The 21,344-nt window shown below is 37.0% G+C and overlaps 1 protein-coding gene across 2 annotated transcripts in view; it reads left to right on the plus strand.

The window, feature by feature from the left end:
* The first annotated feature begins 1,571 nt into the window (after window positions 1–1,571).
* The window catches only part of NUP93 (nucleoporin 93), a 122,177-nt gene continuing 102,404 nt past the window's right edge, over window positions 1,572–21,344 (plus strand). Inside the window, exon 1 of one of the 2 annotated variants that reach the window (XM_074293473.1) lies at window positions 1,572–1,723. The gene's annotated coding sequence lies outside the window, so the exon portion shown is untranslated. The remainder of the gene's footprint in view (window positions 1,724–21,344) is intronic. The other variant, XM_074293472.1, reaches the window with a different exon arrangement.

Raw genomic sequence — 21,344 nt, forward strand, 5'->3', positions numbered from 1 at the left:
GTACATTTCACTTTGCTTGAGTTCATGGACTTTCCAGATTTTTCCTGAGAGCATCCTGCTCATCGTTTCCCATAGAGTAATAAATAATACTCCACAATTTATTCAGCAATGCCCAATTGATGGGCATCCCCTCGATTTCCAATTTTTTTGCTCTGAGAAGTCAGCTGCTATAGATTTTTTGTACAGATAGGTTCTTTTTTTTTTTTTTTTAAGTCTCTTTCGAGATTCATGTCTAATAGTGGTATTGTTAGGTCAAAGTGAGCATATTCATTTTTAATAGAAGTTCCTCAAGATTGAACCTAATTAATCTATTAATAGAAAGGGAAGGGCAAGCAGTCCCACAGGGCCCCATAGATTGCATAGCTAAAACGCCCCATTTTACAGTTGAAAAATGTTTTCTTTCACAACTTGACTTTTATAAAAAATGTTCTACATAACTTCACATGTGGCTTCTTAATGGGGTCTGGAGAAGGGGATAAGGGAGAGAATCTGAAACTCAGAAGTTTAAAAAATAAATGTAAAAATGATTTTAACTGTAACTGGGGAAAATATTAAATAAATAAAAATGAAAAAAAAGTTTCTGCTTTGTGTTTTCCTACCAAGAGGTCTCTCTGTGAACATCTGAAATTAGCTCATTTCTATCTCGACACTGTATTACAGTGATTTGCCCAGGATGGCTCCGCTTATAAGTGAATTGAGACACCGATCATGGTCCAGAATGTTAAGCTGAATCTAATGATTTGAAACACCATAGGAATAATGTAGTCTCCAAGGGCGAAGTTGTTTTAAAGTCAGACAGCTGGCTGGTGGAGCGCACAGGGTGCTGAACTTAAAGCCAGGAAGGCAGTTTAAATTTCTCTCCAGACATTTATTTACTGCACGCCCCTGAGCAAGTCATTTAATGCCCTTCCGTCTCAATTTGCTCATCTGTAAAATGGGGACAAGAACGCCTTCCTTAACTTCACTCCGCCGTCTTCCTTCCGTTACTTCCCATTTGTCCCGCACGCACTAGTGTCTGTCTGCATGCCATCCCCCTCTCCGATTCCCAGCTCCCGGGGCAGGGACATCATCTGCTTCTTTGTGTACCCCGAGCTCGGCACAGAATGTGGCACTTAGCTTGTGGACTAGAATCATTATAGAATACAAAGAGATGACATACTTACGTATTCTATTTGCAAATCATACAATATCATGTAATTATTACGGTCGTCACTATTTATTATAATCGTTATTATTACTGCTTATTAACATAATGCAAAACGGGGAGGCTGGGCCTGGGTCCGGGAGGCCGGCGGACCGCCAGCTCGGGAAACGCCCACAGCAGGGAACGGCAGTGAAAAGTTCCCGGGGATCTCGGGTGTACGGAGAGGCGCGGAGGCCAGAAAACAGATGCTCGAGGGCGGGGGGGTCGGGACCAGCCCGAACGTCGGGAGAAATTCTCTCCATACTGCCCCTCCCTAGGCCTCCGGGGACGAGCAGCGCTCAGAGGCCTGCTCCTCCGGCGCAGCGACTCGCGCCGCGTGTTCCTTGTCCCTGAGCGCTTTCTTCCAATAAAGTTAATTTGGTGGCGAGTCCGCGCGGAGGCTGCTGGGGGAGGCCCTCTCTGCCAATCAGGAAGCTCCGGTGAGCGGCGCGAGAAGCAGCAGCTCCCTTCGGCCTCGTTCCTGCTCCTCCTCCCAGCCGGCTCCGGCGGCCGCGGCGGCGGCGGCAGCTCCAGGGCCAGGTAAGGAAGCCTCCGCCCGCTGCCCGCTACCCTCCATCCTGGCCTGCCGCCGGCTCCTGCCCCGGGCCGTGCCCGCCTTTGCGTTCTCCCGGAAGTAGCCTTCCTGAGGCATTCTACCGCCTCTCGCGCCCCGACCTCTCCCTCCGCCCGGGGCTGGGGTCGCATCACATCCCGGTCAGTCCTGTCCGGGCCCTAAGTGCGGTAACGTGCAGCGCTTTCCCCGCTTACGGCCGGGCTGGATACCCCGTTGAGCCTTGTTGCTCCGGGATAGCGCGGAACACCCAGGAGAGCGTACGGCGGCCCGTTGGCCCCCTCCTGTCACTCAGGCCTCTGCCCTCCCACCCTCCGCTCCTGGAAGCCCCAGCTCCCTGTGCTCCCATGAGGGCTTCCCTTGCCTCCCTCCCGCACAGAGAAAGACTGCATGGAGCTGAGCGCAGGAGGCTGCCCGCGCCTTTGCCCTCGTTCTCTCCTCCCCCAAATACCTGGATGCAAAGGCCAGGCAGCTGCTACCTGCAGCAGTCCGGGAATCATGGAAATTAAATCTGGAGACTGCTTTAGAGGCATTCTAGGCGTCGGGTCTTGGACCTCCAAGGTCACTTGGAATAACCATCTCATTTGTTCCTTAATAATAGTTTTTTATTTTCAAAATACATGCAAAGATAGTTTTCAACATTCACCTTGGCAAAACCTTGTGCTCCAAATTTTTTCCCTCCCTCCCCCCTCCGCTAGACTGCAGGTCATTTCGTACACTTCACCACCCCATTTTACAGATGAGGACATTGAGGCTGAAGTTTGTGATCCCCCCAGGGGTAAGAGACAAAGTGAGATCCTAAACCAGTTCCTCTGATTACAAATCTAAGGTTCTTTCCACTGTTCCATGCTGCCTCCCCTTTATTTTCTGGATGGAGAAACAGGGTCAGTGCAGGGAAATGATTTGGCCAGGGTCTCCTAGTTAGTGCAGAAGCATTTATTAAACCCTGTGTTCCAGTCAGTCAGCTTATTATGTGTACTGCGTGACAGGTAACGACAGTCTGTACCCAGACAAAAAAGAAATTCCTTTTGAATCTGATGAATTAGACAAAAATACACCTTGGCCACATGGGAATTTTAGAGAGGCTGAGGGGAACTGTTTGTTTTAAACACATAGAAAAGGATATGCCCAAGCAATTCTCCACCTCTTACCCAGGCCAAGAGCTGTTCTGTAAAGTTAGGAATCAAAAGGTAAAAACACACACAAAAAGCCTATTCACCCAGGAAATGTTCTTCGCTTCTTCACAATTGTGAGGAGGCCAGGTCACATTACAGAAAAGTATGGCTATAAGTCACTGACAAAATATTCCTCTTCTGACTTACATCAACTGATACTGAGTGAAACGAGCAGAACTAGGAGATCTTTATACACTTCAACAATGATACTGTACGAGGATGTATTCTGATGGAAGTGGATATCTTCAACATAGAGAAGAGCTAATCCAATTCCAATTGACCAATGATGGACAGAATCAGCTACATCCAGAAAAGGAACACTGGGAAATGAGTGTAAACTGTGAGCATTTATGTTTTTTGTTTTTCTTCCCAGATTATTTTTATCTTCCGAATCCAATCCTTCCTTTGCAACAACAACAACAACAAAATTCGGTTCTGCACATATATATTGTACCTAGGATATACTATAAGATATTTAATATGTATGGGAATGCCTGCCATCTAGGGGAGGGGGTGGAGGGAAGGAGGGGAAAAATTCGGAACAGAGGGAGTACAAGGGATAATGTTGTAAAAAAAAAATTACCTATGCATATGTACTGTCAAAAAAAAAGTTATAATTATAAAAATTAATAAAAAAAATATTCCTCTCCTCTCCAGAGACTGTGCAGAAAAGCAGGCCTGCCTGAGTGAGAAAACTTAGTGACACATAAAAAGGTGACAGGACTTGAAGTCTTGAAATCTTGGAGGAAAATAGAAAACAGTGTAGGCCAATTGTGAATCTAACTCTTTCTTGGCAGGGGACTATCCGACCCAGAAAGTCGGCAGGATGGGGAAATGATCAGAAAGTTCCCGGATGATAAAGAAGCTAGGAAAGAAAAGATAAACTTGATCAAGAACAAAACTTAAGGTGGGGGCCTCCTCTCCCTCCCTCCCAATGTATTCAGGCTTCAGAGCTTACATTCTAATGAACGAGACAATGTATAAATAAATATCTACAAAGCAAATTATAGGCAGGATAAATAGGAAATAGTTAATAGAGGAAAGATACTAGAATTAAGAGGGTTTGGGGAAGGCTTTCTTTTGGAGGTGTGGTTTTATTTGAAATTTAAAGGATTCCCAGGAGGTCATTAATTGGACGGGAGGAAAGTGTTCAAATAAAGTAAGGAGGACATCCAGATAAAATGCCTGAACCCAAGAGTTGCAGTGACTTTTTTTATGGAATATCCAGTAGTTCAGTGGCTGTGAATCAAAGAGCGCATGCAAGGGAATAGGTATAATTATCCTTCCTGCTTGAAGTGAACCAAAATGACATCTTTATGTTGAGGTCAAGATACAATGTTTTAGACTTTGGCTAATAGGAGCTCAGAAAGCTTTACCACAAGTTGGACTCAAATAGTCTACTCCATATGAACATTTGGAGTGGAGAATTCCCTAAATTTGTGCATTTCTTGTTTGTTTGTTTTTGTGAGCTGCTGAAATTCTGCTTTGTTCAGTAGAGCATAGTGTTCTTTGATGTGGGCACAGAATACTGATCAGTCCTATGTCAGTGTCTCCCATAAAACTAGGTAATAAGCAGGCTGGAAATATAGACAAGGGATAGATTAATGAATGTCAAATAGCATTTTTTATTTGAATCTGGAGTAGGGCTCGAGTGTGACATGATTAGACCTGTGCTTATAGAAAATTAGTGTCTGAATGGAGGATGGATTAGAGTAAGGAGAGACTTGAGGCAGGCAGACCCACTAGCAAGGTATTGCAGTAATCCAACCAATCCAATTCTACCTAAGTGGTGGTTGTGTTATAACAAAGATATGGGGGCGGTGGGGTGAGGTATAGGGAGAGATGTTAACAAGCCTTGGCAACAGATTGGATATAGAAAGTGAGATACAATGATAGAAATTCTGCTAAGCACTGGGGGAAAATTTTTCAGTCAGCTTTTATATGACCAATTCTCTCCCCCCTCCCCCCCACCCCCTTATAAATCTCAACTGGAATAGAATCAGCACCCAGTGCTTTATTATATGAAAGTAGCCTAATGACATTCAAAACCTCTTCTGTTGCAACTTCAGCTAGAGACTGATTGATTTCAACTTGAAGTAAACAGTCAATAGCTGATGATGATGATGAACACTATGACTATGGAAGTATTCAGGCCCATCTCTCTAGGATCATGTCCTTATCACTAATCACTGACACTATCAGCATTGAGTAGTTGAGATGCAGCATTGGTCTTTGGTCTATAAATAGCCTTTGGTGCATCATAAAAATTCTTTGAATTTTTTGCTATCAGCATAAAACTGAATTTCATCTGCCTTTTTACTAAGCCAAGAATCTTGCATCTCTCTGAGCTTCAATTGTACTTTACTTTTGATGGAATTGAATGCTACCTTTTTAGAAGTGAGTGAACTATCCTGCTGGATACTCCTATGGAGTTCTCATTTTTCATTTAGCATTTATGGAGAACTCACCCAGGGCAAGTGCTCACAGAAAAAGTGATACAGGGGCACTCTCAGGTTAAGAACTCTAGAATTGATTATACATGGGAGACACTGGCACAGAACCACCTGGCATAGTGTTCCCTCATCAGAGAAGGTGCTGTGCTCTATGAGCAAAGCAGAATTGAATTAGCCCAAAGAAACATGAGATGTGCAATAGAAAAGTTACCTATTTGTGCCTGACTTGTTGCAGAGCACTCCAAAGCTCTTATTGGTCTGATTAGCCACAGTCAGACACACACAGCAATTCACCTCTAAAATAGTGATGTCATTTTAGTAATCTTTGAGAATGAAGGACAATCTGATTCTTCTTGTGCAGCAAAATAACTGTTTGGACATGTATACATATATTGTATTTAACATATCTAACATGTATTGGTCTACCTGTGCCATCTGGGAGAGGGGGTGGGGGGAAGGAGGGGAAAAATTGGAACAAAAAGTTTTGCAAATGTCAATGCTGAAAAATTACCCATGCATATATCTTGTAAATAAAAATCTATAATAAAAAAAATAAAGAATATTAAAAAAAAAGAGAGAGAGAATGAAGGACAATAATCAACCAAGCACTGGGAATATGAAAAATTGCAAAAACATGGTTCCTGCTCTCACAAAACTTAGTTTCTAATGAGGGAAACAATTTGTAAATAACTATAGTACTTCAAAACATTAAAAATGGAAAATAATTGTAGAAAGAAAGCAGTAGTAATGAGAGAAAAACAAGTAAGAAAGGCCCCTTGTAGGAATTGGAATTTGAGATGAATCTTGAAGGAAGCCAATAATAGGAAGTGGGCAATAATTGGAATAATAGGAAAAAGAGCATTCCAAGCAAGGTAGTCAGACAGTGCAAATGCATATAGCTGAGATAGAATATCATGTGTGAAGAACAGTTAAGTAGGTTAGTGTAGCTGGATTGCATAGGAGTAAAGTGTAAGAAGACTGGACACATAGGAAAGAAACAGATTGTGAAGGATTTTAAATGCTAAACAGGATTTTATATTTGATTCTCAGGGTATTCTCAACCTGTTGGTTGCTATTGGCACTTATTCAACAGAAGAATAAAACAATCAAACCCATGTTTTAGGAAAATCACTTTGGGAACTAGGAGATGGATTGGAGTGAGGAGACACTTGGGGATTATCAATTTGAAGGCTATTACAATAGTCCAGGTATGAAGTAATAAGGACCTTCATCAGGATGAGGTCAATGCCAGAGAAGAGGAGACATATATGAGAGATATTGTGAAAGTAGAGTTAATAGGCCTTGAATATAGATTGGATTTGGGAAATGAGAATGAGATAACAGGAATGATACCTTGTTTGCAAGTCTGGGTGACTGGGAGGATAGTGGTAATCTTGATAATAATGGGAAGAGGGGAAGATTTTGGTAGGAAGATAAATGAATTCTGTTTTGGACACGTTGAATTTGAGATGCTTATGGGACATTAAGTTTGAGATGTCTGAAAGACAATTGGTGAAGTAGGGCTCAAGTGTAAGGGAGATCTGTGTAGAGATGATAATTAAAGCCATAAAGGCTGATGAAATCACCTAGCAAAGTAATTTAGAATAGAGGGTCCTAACTTTTTTGTGTCATAGATCCCTTAAACAGTCTGAAAAAGCCTGTGAATTTCTTCCTAGAATTTTTTTTTTAAATTCATAATGAAGAAAGACTAGCTTTCAGTTGGAGATGAATGAAAATAAAGATGTAGAATATTCTAAGTTCAAAGATACCTTGAAATCTGTAGTTTTCTTGGATGCCATCTTAAGAATCCTAAGCATAGAGAGAAAAAAAAAAGCAAAGTCTTGGGGGACACCCACAATTAATGTAAATTATGACCTGGAGAGAACAAAGTATCACATTGTAGAAATAACACTGGAACAGGAATAAGCATACAATGCTCTATTCCTGGTTTGAGGAACAACTTCATCTCTGAGCCTCAGTTTGCTCATCTATAAAATGGAATGTAGTATTAAGTGTCCTATCTAAATAATTTCTGTGAAAATTAAGATCGATGATATGAATTAAAGCTTGATACTCCCATGTAAAGTGTAGTTAAGTGGGTTTGATTTTTGTATATTGGTCTTTTCAGGAAAAGCAGTTCATGTTTACATCATCTAATACATTGAATGTAATAGAATGTAAGCTCCTCAAGGACAGGGCTTGTCTTAATTTTTATTTTTATATCTTTAGTGTCTGGCATATAGTAGACACTTGTTAAATATTTCTTGATTGGTTGTGTTCAAAATGAAAGTAGTCAACTTCCTGTCTTGAGGCTTCTTCAATGATTTTTTTAAAAAGTGTCTTGGACTTTTGTGTTTGTCATACTTCACCTATCAGGTAATAAGTAACTATCTCATACTTTGAAGTTTACAAAGTGCTTGATGTACATTTTATTATTTTATCATTACAATAATCTATAAATAAATAGTAACAATGTAAGAGTAAGTGTCTTGAACACATTCTAAATGTTCATATCTGAACAGTTTTGGTCAACTCAATCTAAGCTAAGGAGATTGGCAAGATATGGTACTTTATTAGACAAGTGAGGTGAAGAAGAGTGTGGCCCAGAGGCCCTTTGGCTCCAATCAGATCTCAGTCTTGTTCACTTATCTTTTTCTTCGCTTCTATCTCTCCCCTGACCTAACCACATTTCTTATTAACTGCTTACTGTGGTCTTAGCATTGTTAAAATTTGGAATGAGAAGGAATGCAGTTGAAATATGACAAATTCAGGATTCCTAAAGTCAGATTATACTTTTTAAGAAGAGACATTAATTTGACAAATATTTATTTAACTCATATCCCCCTTTTACAGTATTTCTTTCACCATGTTGCAATCTTCCCTGGTCTCTCTGTCCTGTATGTGTTGGCAGCTAGATAGTATAGTGGATAGAACATTAAATTTAGAATCAGAAAGACTCCAGCTTCATGGGATTTAATAAAATCTAAGACACTTAATTGACCCTGGGCAAACCACTTAACCTTGTTTGCTTCAGTTCTTCATCTATAAAATGAGTTGAAGAACAAAATGGCAATCCCCCAGCATCTCTCCCAATAAAAGTCCAAAATGGGGTCACAGAGTTGGAAGAGACTGACGTCACTGGACAATAACCACCTATGTATACTCTGTTGCATGTTGACTTTCCCATTAAAATGTGATATTCATGAAGGCAGGGATAATATTTTTGTATACCTATCACTTAGAGTAGTACCAGGCACACATTAAGTGCTTAGATGCTTATTGACTGACTAGTTAAACAAAGGGTCCTGAGGACTACTTGGCCTGAAAAATAACTACATCTTACTCTCCCTTACTCCATATTTTTGATCAGTTGTTAAATCTTGTCCTTTCTACATACATTATCTCTCATATATATCCTTTTCTCCCCATCCCCTATCCTATTAGAGACCTGATTTAAGCTTTTTTCCCTCTCTGTCCTAACCTATTATAATGGGCCACTTAATTTTTCTTCCTTAAGTCTCTGCCTCTTCCAGGAGTGGGGAGTTATATATCTGGGGAAAGTTGGTGCCCAAAGCCCAACTTTGCAGTTACATATCTTTTCAACCTTATTTCCTTTTCCTTTCTATTAAACAATTAACAAACATTTATTAAATACCCACTGTGTATCAGGCATTGTGCTAGAGAAGGCACTATCTCTATATAAGTATATAGAAATATATACAAGATAAATACAAAACCATTTTCAGAAGGAGGCACCAACAGCTGGAGGAATCTGGAAAGGCATTATGGAGAAGATGGCTTTTGGTTTGAATTTCTAAGATATGGAGGTGAAGAGAGAACATGGCATGAGGAACAGCCAATATAAAGACATCTGGATGGGCAATGAAATGTTATGTGGGAAGAACAGCACAAAGGCTAGTCTGATTAGACTTTAGAGGACAGAATGGAGAATAGTGTGTATGCAAAGCAAGGCTGGAAAAGTAAGTTGGGGACCAAGTTGTTAAAAGGCCAGAGGAATTCATATTTGATCCTAAAGGGAGCCTCTGGAGTTTTGAGCACTTGAATCAAATTATTAGACCCATACTTGTGGAAAAGAGACTTAGGAGGCCATGAAATCCAGGTTCTTTGACTTTTTTTTTTTTTTTTTGGTGTCATGAACCCCATTGGCTGTCTGTTGACGTCTATCGACTCCTCAGAATAATGTTTTTAATGCATAAAATAAAATACAATAGATTATAAGAAAACTGATTATCAGTTTAAAAAAAAATTTAGGTAAAGAACATCTGGTCTATTCTAATGCTATCATTGTACAAGTAGGAAAACTCAGGTGCAGAGTGTTTAAATGACTTGCACTTTGATCCTATATGCTTAAAACTCCAAATACAGTGTTCTTTCCAGTGTACTATCCTGAATTTGTTGTTGAATTGAAATAGTAAGACTGTCAGGGAAAGAGGCTGGTTTATTTCAGGTGTGAATTGTTGAGGATCTAAACCAAACTTTTTAAATAGGGGCCAGTTCACTGTCCCTGAGACTGTTGGAGGACTGGACTATAGTAAAAACAAAAACTCACACTCTGTCTCCGCCCCTCAGCCCATTTGCCATAACCCAGCGAGCCTCATAAACGTTCTCAGTGGCCGCTTCTGGCCAGTGGGCCGTAGTTTGAGAACCCCTGATGTAGACAGAGAATTCCTCCCCCTCCATCTTTTCTCAATGGTATTTTATTTTTCCAAATACATGTAACATTCATTTTTATAAGACTGTGTTCCAAACTTTTCTCCCTCTGTCCCTTACCTCTCCCCTCCCCAAGATACAATATAAGTTAGATATGTACAGTCCTTTTAAACATTTCCATATTTGTCACGTTGTGAAAGAAAATTATATCAAAAGGGAAAAAACCATGAGAAAGAAAACAAACAAAAAAAGGTGAAAATACTATAATTCAGTCTCCATATCTCTCTCTGGATGTATGTGGTATTTTCCATCCTAATATGTTAGGATTACTAAGTGAGAACTCAGGTTGTCTGGACAATTACAAGGTGAGAACTCAGGTTGACTTGACAGTTCTCTGGCTCAGACCTGTAAAGGGAGTTTACACCTTAGGAATCCTAGAAGAAGCAAGCTCATTGGTTGGAGTACTTCTTCCCAGAAGCCCTTGCATTATCCCACGCCCATTCTCTGGGAGGATAAAAGAGGACACCACTCCAGAGATAGGAGAAGTCTCTGCATTACATCAGGCCTGACGGGGCTCTCTGCAGGAAGGGAAGTCACTTCTCTGGACAAGAGTTAACAGCAACTGCCTGAGGCAAAGGATCCATAGGCTCAATAGGAACAGATTTCACTTCTCCAGGGAGTATCTCAGTAGTCTCTACTGCACACAATTCTATTTTTCCTAATTTCAATCCCTTTCTTCCATCTGATTGCCTTTTGGCTGATTGATCATGTCTTAAAATTCTCTGGATGTAACCTCAGCTGCCATCATGCTCCACTTGGGGGGCTGAAGCTGGGCCCCACCTGTCATTTCCCTGGGTCAATCTACATTCGGAGGCCCAGTGAAGGCCCTTGTGACATTTTGGACATGGAGTTTTAGGTCTTCTCTCACCCTGTCTTCTCACTGTATCTCCATATCTACACTGAGCTCTTAGATGCCCAATTTTTCCACATTGAAAACATCGCCGAGTTTCTCTAGAAGGCCCTTGCCAGGAGGGACCCTGTCTTTCCACATTCATCATTGTCCGGGTGTAAAAAGCATTTGTTCCCACTGTAGCACAGCGTCTTATGATCTCCTCTAAAGGAGCATCTTTGTCTAATCCCCATATAATTCTTTTGCAAATCTCATTGGCATTTTCCTTAGCCAGATGTCTGGTCATTATTTCTGTAGCTGCATTTTCTCCAATAGTTCTTTTGACAGCAGTTTGCAAACGTCCCACAAAATCTGCAAAAGGTTCATTGGGACCTTGCTGTATTTTAATGAAAGCCTCTCCGCGATCTTTCTGTCCAGGGAGGACACCCCAAGCTTTTATTGCAGCCTTAGCAATTTGTTCATATATTGTCATGGTATAATTAATCTGTTCCGAATTCTCTCCATACTGACCTTCACCAGCTAAGTGCTCAAAAGTGAATTGTATGTTAACTCCTATTTCCAAATTGCATCTGACTTGAATTTTACATAATTCATGAAATTCCGCAAGCCATAATAAATTTTCTCCAGGTTCCAGGCATGTCCTTGCTATGGATTTCCAATCATTTGGGGTTAGGACTTCATAAGACAAACCATCTAGTAACATTTTGACATAAGCTGATGTAGCCCCATAAAGGGTACAACCTTTTTTCAAATCTTTATTTTTATTCAAATCTAAAGGTGCATATTTTCTCCTTTTATGGCCTACAGAGTCAATCTCTTCAATCACAGGATATGCATATATAAAATCACTTATATCCTGTCCTTCTCTCTTAGCTTTAACCAATGCTTTTTCTAATCTTGTCATAGGCTTAGACTGCTTCACAGACAATTCTGTTTGTGTTTCTGCCTCTTCCTCTCCTCCTTCTTGCTCCACCCCTGAAGGGTTAATTGAGGGAGGAGATGGGAGGTGCTCCTGTTGCTGTTGCTCAGAATTGTACTTAACTTCATTGTTATCTGATTCATCCTTTTCACCTAGTTTAGTTGACACTTCCCCATTTTGCTCTTTCATCTCTTCCTTTAGAATAACATTGTTTAAAGCCAATTGGATTACATTGTATATATGAATTGTATCTTTGGAAATTGAGTTTGGCCTGGAATTGTAGTGTTCACCTAATTGCTTTCCTACTAATTCCCATTCATCTGGATCCAATTCTTCTTCCAGAGAAAAACAAGGACATATGACCTTCACAGTTTTTAAAAGTTCAGTAATCTCCTCCAAAATTATAATCAAGCCTTGGCTTTTCATAACCTTGATGATACTCTCTAAACATTTTCCTTGAACAGAAGGTGTTTGCCCCATTTCACTATAAGAGATTGCTGGTTTATCCCTTAACAAGTTAAGTTCCTTATTTATCTATTAGCACGCTCACTTAATCTTTAACAAAGTTTCCTCCTTACTCATGGTTCTGGGTCAGAGAGACTGAGATCTGGATGGGAGGCTTTTCCACTGGAATCAGGACCGGGTCTGTTCTTATTCGAGAGCCAAATTGCGAAGGTCTGGTTTAGCTCCTCTTGTCAATATAAGCAAAAGTCCTTGCCCCACGTTGGGCGCCAGTTGTAGCAAGCTGTCGTCTCCAGAAGCTGCCGGATCGGGATCGCTCTCTGGGAAGAGATCTGCTGTGTCTACTCAATTCTCTCAGACAGATTCTTCCTCCTGTAGTGAACCGTTGTCTCCAGGCAGTTGCTGTTAACTCTTGTCCAGAGAAGTGACTTCCCTTCCTGCAGAGAGCCCCGTCAGGCCTGATGTAATGCAGAGACTTCTCCTATCTCTGGAGTGGTGTCCTCTTTTATCTTCCCAGAGAATGGGCATGGGATAATGCAAGGGCTTCTGGGAAGAAGTACTCCAACCAATGAGCTTGCTCTTCTAGGATTCCTAAGGTGTAAACTCAGTCATATTAATTATGTGTAATGCCTCCCATATTGATGGATTTATGTTTCAAGGTCATGACTATCCTGTGTTCTAAATCAAAAGAAAGGGGGAGATGTTAAGATTAATAATATGAGGATTTTAAGAGAGATCTTTTGAAAAAAAAAAAAGAATAGGTCTATAAATTGTATATGGGGAATGACATATGAGTTAGGGCTTTATTATTACCTCCCTAGCCTATTGTTGTAAATCTTTCTTATTCAAAGATTACTTAAAAATCTGAGATAGCTTTATATTGTCCACAAAAATTCAGAACTCTTCAATCTGGAACAATCTGCTTGGATAGCCATATATCTCAGGTTAAAAACCTCTGCTCTAAACCAAAATACAGCTTTCCCTGTTTGGCATTTGAAGCCAGTCACAATATGGAACTATCCTATTTTGCTTATTATCCTATTTTGTTGAAAAGGCAGTAAATGAGTTGAAAATTACTTCTAAGGCTTCTTAACTTGTGTGTCAAGGACCCATTTGTCAGTGTGATGAACCTTATGGCCCCCTTCTCAGAATAATGTTTTTAAATGCATGTAATAAAATATCTGACTTTACGAAGGAAACGATCTAGAAGCTTTGAGTACAAATGACTTGAATAAATATATTCACAGAGCTACAGGCTGAATGTTCCCAAGAATTTATTTTGAAATTTTGAAATAGGCTTTATGTATCCAAGATGTAAAGCAAAGTTAATAGCAAAACTATTAAGATGTAGATTTTAATCTTTTGCTCAGTTCTTCAGAGATTACATGATCCCTCTTTTAATATTGCCAACATCTTCCATTTCCAAGTGTAATACATTCCTGTAAATCTTAATAGTCTATTATATATTGACTACAAAGAATCATAAAGCATATTAGAGTTATTATAGCTTATTATATAGTATGTTTTATATATGTATGTGAGTGTTTGTGTAATATATATATATATATATATATTTGTAGATCTTTATTTTTCTTTAGACATCTACATATATTAAACAATAATTAGAGCCAGTTTTCTTTAGCCCATGTTTTAGACCATAAATAATTGTCCAACAGCAGAACAATTTTTCAACCTTCCCTGTTTACCTCTTGAATTATTTGAAGATTACAGATGCTCATCATCTTGCATTTGGAGATAATAGATGCTTACTAAAATACATTTTTTTTGTTTTTACCATATGGCAGTATATACCTGCAGCAGGATGGGACCATAGAGATTATCTATCTCATGTAGATATGTCAGATAACTTTAATTACTAATATGGGACTGTTTGGATGTCAGCAGATATGATCCTGTAATTTGATAGAAATGAAATTTCCTTCATTCATAAAAGTTAGACCCTAGCAATTACTTAGTTCAACTCCTCTCATTTAATAACCCCAAGAGAATTGATGTAAGCTTGATCAGGTTCCACAGCTAGTCATTGGTGGAGCTGACTAGAACCTAGCTTTCTTCACGTTTTGTCTAGTAGTTTTTTTTTTTTTTTTACTACATCATGAAATTGAAAGTATAGCATAAACTTGTCATAATAGAAAAATAATTATTTGAGTTAGACTTTATGCTGGCAGGTATTATATCAGATATTTACTAGGGGCAAAATTTTTGAAATGCCAAAAATTAATCCATAAGATGGACATTAGACTAGTCATCAGTCTCAAATGAATTAATAGATGTTAGATGGTTTAGAAATCTTAAAGTGCTATTACTATATGTTAATTATAGTTAAATTGACAGTCTCGTAATGATGACTGACATATATTTGCATATGATTTTCACATTTGGAACATTTTTAAAAACTGAGGAAAGGAAGAATTTTGTCAAGAAGATGAAATAGCTTATTTAGATGATATAAAACTTATTTTTATTGATAGCATCCCAAACATATTGTCTATTGTGTACATATGTTGGAATAGAGATAAGATGATTTGGGTGGGAAAGGTGGGAAATTAGATATGGAGTAAATTCAAACAGTTAATAATAATGAGTGTTTTTTGGATATATAGGAATCCCTCAGCGAAAGGATTCATAATGGTGCATTTAGTTGAGAGCAGTCTGTTTCCTTCACAAAAAAAAAAAAAAAAAAAAAAAAAAAAAAAAGCTGGTCTCTCTTCTTTTTTGATCTCTCTAGGTCCTTTGCATTTCTTGAGTGACTCTCATTTTTACTATAGGGAATAAGAAGGAAAAAGAAATAATTATTGTGTTGTAGAAGAACTTTCATACAATTTTTAAAACAACTTTTAGGATTTTCCTATTGGGATAAAAGAAATGCCTCACCTTAAACAGAAAACATTCCCTATAAGAGTCCATTGAATTAGGTCAGTAGATCATTTACATAACTAGTATCTGGTAAAGCCCACCTTTAAAGAATCCCCATAAACCTTCATTTTAAATAATTTTTATTTTTTTAAGCAAAATAACAAATTTTTTAAGGTTACTATTAATTTGGATGGCTGTGAAGGTTCTTTTGCTTTTTTCCCCTGGTGCTGCGGTGACTATGATGGTAGTAACTTTCAGGACCACCTTCTTTCTGTTAGATAAAATACAGCAAGTTGCAACCTTTAGTCTCACATGTCATAATCATAATCATTTGTCAGTTGACATAAATCATAGTGTATTAACACCTGTTTGAACCTTCTTTTTGTTAGCTGGGATCTGGACATGAAGTCTTCAATACAATAAATCCTTTGTGCAGTTTTTCTTTAAAATAATGAAACACCAATGAGAATCATCACAATTAAATCATTCATACAAAATATAGAAAATTTAACCTTTTCATTTAATGGATGTAAGAGACTAGACTACCTTAAACACTGGGACTTTTGCTGGGAATTACATTTTGGTAACTACTGATTTAAAAGATAATTGAGTGTGCTATAAAATTTGAATCTTGTGACCTGATTAAATATTGAACATAGCTATATTCAGAAAGTAGAAATGATTACAGTTTTTATAATTAAGTCTTTTTAATATTATTTCAAATAATTTCTAATGAAATTTTACCTTTTTGCAATTTTATCTTTAATTCAGTTTATCTCACACACAAAATATGGGAATTTCTTTTATAAAAATATTGGAGCCCAGTTAAATGTTGGAGTGTTGTTTAACATGGGAGTTAACATGAAGTAGCAGCTATGGTTCTTGGTGTCATTTAACAAGTGTAAAATCTAGTGTAAAATTGATTATGTAGAAATCACCATGAATTTTCCTATATTCTTCATTACTTATCAGCTTAGAGTCATTTAATATAAATTTAAAAATCTAGAAACCTAGAATGCTTATCCATTTTAAACATTGTCTTATAGTACAATCTCTAATTCAGTTTAAAAGCATTGTAACTACAAAGATAAAAATGAAACAATCCCTGCCCTCAGTGTGAATAGTTCTTTCATTTTTGAAGAGGATGTTGTTTATAAATTTTCATGTGCCCTAGCACTTGGAAAGGTTAGTATAATATGAGCATATGAGAAATTTGCCTTTGATTCCCTTCCTTGCCACCTACAATTTAACATTGATTTATAGAAAGATAGGCTTGACTTTTCTCTTTTGGACACACATAGTAATGACTTAAAAAAAAAAAAAAGTTAAATTTATAAGTCAAGATTGATTTTGTTTAATCCTTACATTTTGTTAGACTTCTTTTTCATTTCTTATTTCATGAAGTAGATTAAAATTGTACTTTGAATCAGACAAGCAAGACAGCTTTGAAAGCAACAGCTTGAATTTATTTTATAATTAAAAAGAAAAGCAAGCTGCACATAACAGAGGTCTGAGTTTTCACATACAATTCTTGTTGTTGTTATGCCCATTTTGTTTAGTATTTAAGTGAAGAATAAACTATACATGGCAATGTTGTGGGAGGCTTTGATAAAGGAAGAAAGCCGATAAATAAAAGTGGAAGCTTTCTTCTGTAGTCTTTTATTTTCAGTGTCCTGTTACGATCATGCATCCATAATTAATTTTCCTGTTAGTCATATTAGTCAACTGATTGCTTTTACTCAAATCAACCAAAGTAAGGATTTGCATAGGCTGGCTACTTGTAAGTTTCTGCCAGCTTTATGACATGAATCTAATGCAATTATGTTTTTTAGCAAAATATATTTGAAAAGTAGAATATTTTAACTTATTATGTTCTTCAACTTGTATATTCATGAAAACAAATGCTCCACTGTCTAGACTTTTATTATTCATTCTGGTAGTAGGAGTTAGAAATAGTTGTATAACAAAGTGTACATGCTGTTTCCTCAGAACTTTTCCTACAAAATGGAATAAATGATACTGATATTTGCTACATTTCTTTCCCTTTTCAACAACAATTTCACATTTTTACTATTTCCATAACATCTCTAGCATCCATCCTCTTTTTAACAGTTTACCACTCTAATTCAAACTTTTATCACCTTTCATTTGACTATTGCACATGCTTCATAATTGGTTTCTTGGCTACAGGTATCTCCCTTCTCCAAAATGTCTTACACACTGTTGCAGAAGTGACTTTGCTAAAGCACAGGTCAGATCATATCAGTCCCCTAAGGCCTCAGTTAACTCAAGTGGTGCCCTATTACTTTTAGAATCAAATACAACTCTTCCGAAGGCATTTAAAAACCTTTATGATAAGGTTTCAATCTACCTTTCTAGTCATAGTATACACAGTATTTCTCTTTATATATGCTAAACTGGCTTTATTGCAATTTCTCACCTATGACACTCCATATCATATCTCATTGTCTTTGTACAACTTTGTCTATTGTGGCTGGAGTGCACTCCCATCTCATCTTTGCTTCTTAGAGTCTCTATTTTCCTGCCAAAGCTCAGCTTAAGCCTAGGTCTAAGATAGAGATGCCTAATGTACGTGAAAACGCAGACCTCTGTTATGTACAGCTTGCTTTTCTTTTTAATTATAAAATAAATTCAAGCTGTTACTTTAAAAGCTGTCTTGCTTGTCTGATTCAAAGTACAATTTTAATCTACTACATGAAATAAGAAATGAAAAAGAAGTCTAACAAAATGTAAGGATTAAGCAAATCAATCTTGACTTATGTATTAATGTAGAGTCTACCACTACATAGGCATCTCTACCTTAGATCTTTCCTAATCATTCTTCTTGTTATTTCCCTTCAACTTATGTTTATTTTGTATATACTTATGTGTACACTTGCTCCCTTGATAGAGTTTAAGCTCTTTTAGGGTTTCATTTTGGGCTTTGTATTCGCAATGCCTGGCACATAATAGGTACTTAATAAATACTTGTTGCTTGATTGATATTCACTATCACAAAACTATGAGGAAAAAAGTTTCTTTTTCAGTCAGTAACATACTTTGGAAGTAACAGATATTGGAAACTACTGTTAGAAAGCATTATTCACCTTTGTTTTTATTTCTTCATATTATCTTTCTCTTGGTTCCAGACATCCTAGAACACACCCCAGGGTGTTTATGTTGCATGAAACTTCAGAGGTTCCTTTGCTCTTCTTTCCTCTATAACCCAGAGTGCCTAAATGTTTTCAGGGATTAGATAGGTGGTTGTCAACAACTCTTTCTTTTGATGAGTTGAAAAGCCTTCAAATCCTGCCCTGCTACTGTCATCTAACGTCCTTCAGTTCACACCATCTACCATGCTACCATATACACTGCAGTGTTGGCTGTGTGCTCCTTTCTTTACCTTCTTCCCCCTTATTATTATTTTTTCTGGATGGGCCTTAACACTTTTGTTACTCTGTAATTATTATTTATTGCTTTAACTTGTGCACCCTTGATACTTCCAGGATTTTGCATCTGCTTTGCAGCAATACTTTCTTTTACTTAAGTCTCCAATTAAAGGATGAGCTTCCCCCAAAATAGGAATGGTCTCTTTTCAGTTTGTATTTCTAATACTTAAAAATGTGATACATAATATCACATGGTAAATTGTAAATCCTTAATAAATGTTTTTTTCTTGCATTTGTTCTGTCCTGGGAATGCTTTTCTCTGAAGAGTCTCTCATTTTTCCAAAGATACAGATGGTTTGGCCAAACATTCGAAATTTTCATAATTTAATGTTAGTTAGAAAGTAAGTATTTATATAAAACTCATTTTAGGATTAAAGGCTAACTTGGACTATAAGGAGCATTTAATTTTTTCTGCTCATTTACTTTGGCTCTTAGTAGCTATTGCTTTGTTTTGAATTATGCTTCTTTACCTTCATTCTCTTTAAGTTAATCTTTTTAAAAATCTTAACTTTTCCTTTATGAATTTATGGCATTATCATGGTTTTAGCATTGGTCTATCAATATCAGAAAAAAATTACATTGCATCTAAAGATTTTATCTAATATAGGCAGCACATAAGAAATGAAGGAAGAAAAAATATTTTGATAAAACTCTTCTATTTAAACTATCTTGTTTGTTCACTATCTTCTAATAGGGTAATACTTATTATGTCAATGGACTTTTATTCTGTATGGTTTAAATGTAGTAAGGTCAACAACAGGAATATGTGAAAAATCTTCCCCCCGCCCCCAATCTGAATTGATAAATTTTATTTCAGCATATCATACAAATAACCAGTATGCTCCCAGCTGGATCCCTCATTGTGTACAATCTCTGAAAATGGCTAAGTACAATAATATTCAATATAGATCACTGATTTAGAGTGATACTACACGCTTCCTTTTATACCTGAGTAATTTTATACTTGTTAAAAAACAGGGCAGGCATTTGTCTTACTAATTTCCATCTTATGCATTGTTTTTGATCTAAGATTTATTGCCACTTAAAAATTTTCTTGATTTACATAATTATGTAATTGTGTATATTGGTTTTTTTTTTACTTCTGCTTTTATTTACCCTGCATCCTTTCATACATGTGTTTTCATATTCCTTCTTATTCTTCATATTGTTCCTTATGGTTCATTAATATTCCATAGCAAATATTATTGTTCTATAAGAAACGATCAGCAGGGTGATTTTAGAGAGGCTTGGGGAGACTTACATGAACTGATGCTAAGTGAAATGAGCAGAACAAGATCAATATATACAGTAACAAGATTATACAATGATCAATTCTGATGGATGTGGCTTTTTCCAATAATGAGATGATTCAGATCAGTTCCAATAGTCTTGTTACGCAAAGAATCATTTACATCCAGAGAGAGAATTGTGGGAACTGAGTATGTTCCACAACACAGCACTTTTACTTTTTCTGTTGTTTGCTTGCATTTTGTTTTCTTTCTCAGCTTTTTTTTTTCCCTTCTTGATCTGAATTTTCTTATGTAGCACTATAACTATATAAATATATATACATTTTGGATTTAACATATATTTTAACATATTTAACATGTATTGGATTACTTGCCATCTAGGGGAAGGGGAAATTTGAAGCACAAGTTTTTGCAAGGATCATTGTTGAAAAATTACCCATGCAGATGTTTTGTAAATAAAAAGCTTTAATAAAAAAAAAATGGAAAAAAATCCATAACATATATTCCACTATTTATTCAACCATTTCCACATTTCTTATTAGAATAGGTGGTCAGACTTTTCCTTTTGCAAATAATGCTGCTATTGATATTTTCTTGCAGATTGTTCTTTTATTATTACCATGGAATGTAAACCATGGAATAATTAAGTTAAAAGATATGAGCAATTTTGTAAATTGTTTTGCATGATTCCAAGGTTTTAAAATGGTTGGATCAATTCACAGTTCTATCAGGAGTATACCATTGTGTCTTTTTCTCTTAGATTCAGAGTTTTGCATGGGAATAGTAGTGCAACAGGATTACAATTTTATAATAATTTGTTCAACATTGATATTGGCTTATCTTTTAATCAATTGTTTTTTAAAACAAGCATTCCTGGTATCATTTGTGATCTGGAAACCTTTCAATATTATATTATATTCTTAGTAGTAGTAGAACCAGTAGCAATAACAAACCTTATTAAGCCCACATTGCCCAGAATGAACATGTAGGTGGTTAAATGGCTCAGGATTCAAAAAATATAATAGTAATATGTGAGTGCACATATAAGAAAGGAGTTTTTGTGCTGATAAAAGAGAGATAACATGGTGCAGGACAGAGAACCTGGATTAATAGTGGGAAGCCCAAACTTCTTGTCCTAACTGCCACTTGTATATCAATTATTACGAGTCTCAAATGAAGAAAGGCTTTGCAAATAGTGATGTAGCATTCAAGGTATTCTGCTTGGATATTCTTAGAAGAAAAATAGTTAAGTGCTGGTCATTTTTAAAGCTTCCTGAATTTGGTGCCAGATATATTAACCCATGCTATTTCAGGTCTAAGATAGCTGGAGCAGGATTCTATGAACTTGGATGAGTAAAAAAAAATGCATCTTTATTTTCACTAACTTCTACCTAAAATTTAGCATTTACTTCAGTTTTTCAAAA

Source organism: Sminthopsis crassicaudata, chromosome 2 (assembly GCF_048593235.1).
Source record: "Sminthopsis crassicaudata isolate SCR6 chromosome 2, ASM4859323v1, whole genome shotgun sequence".
Taxonomy (NCBI): Eukaryota; Metazoa; Chordata; class Mammalia; order Dasyuromorphia; family Dasyuridae; genus Sminthopsis; species Sminthopsis crassicaudata.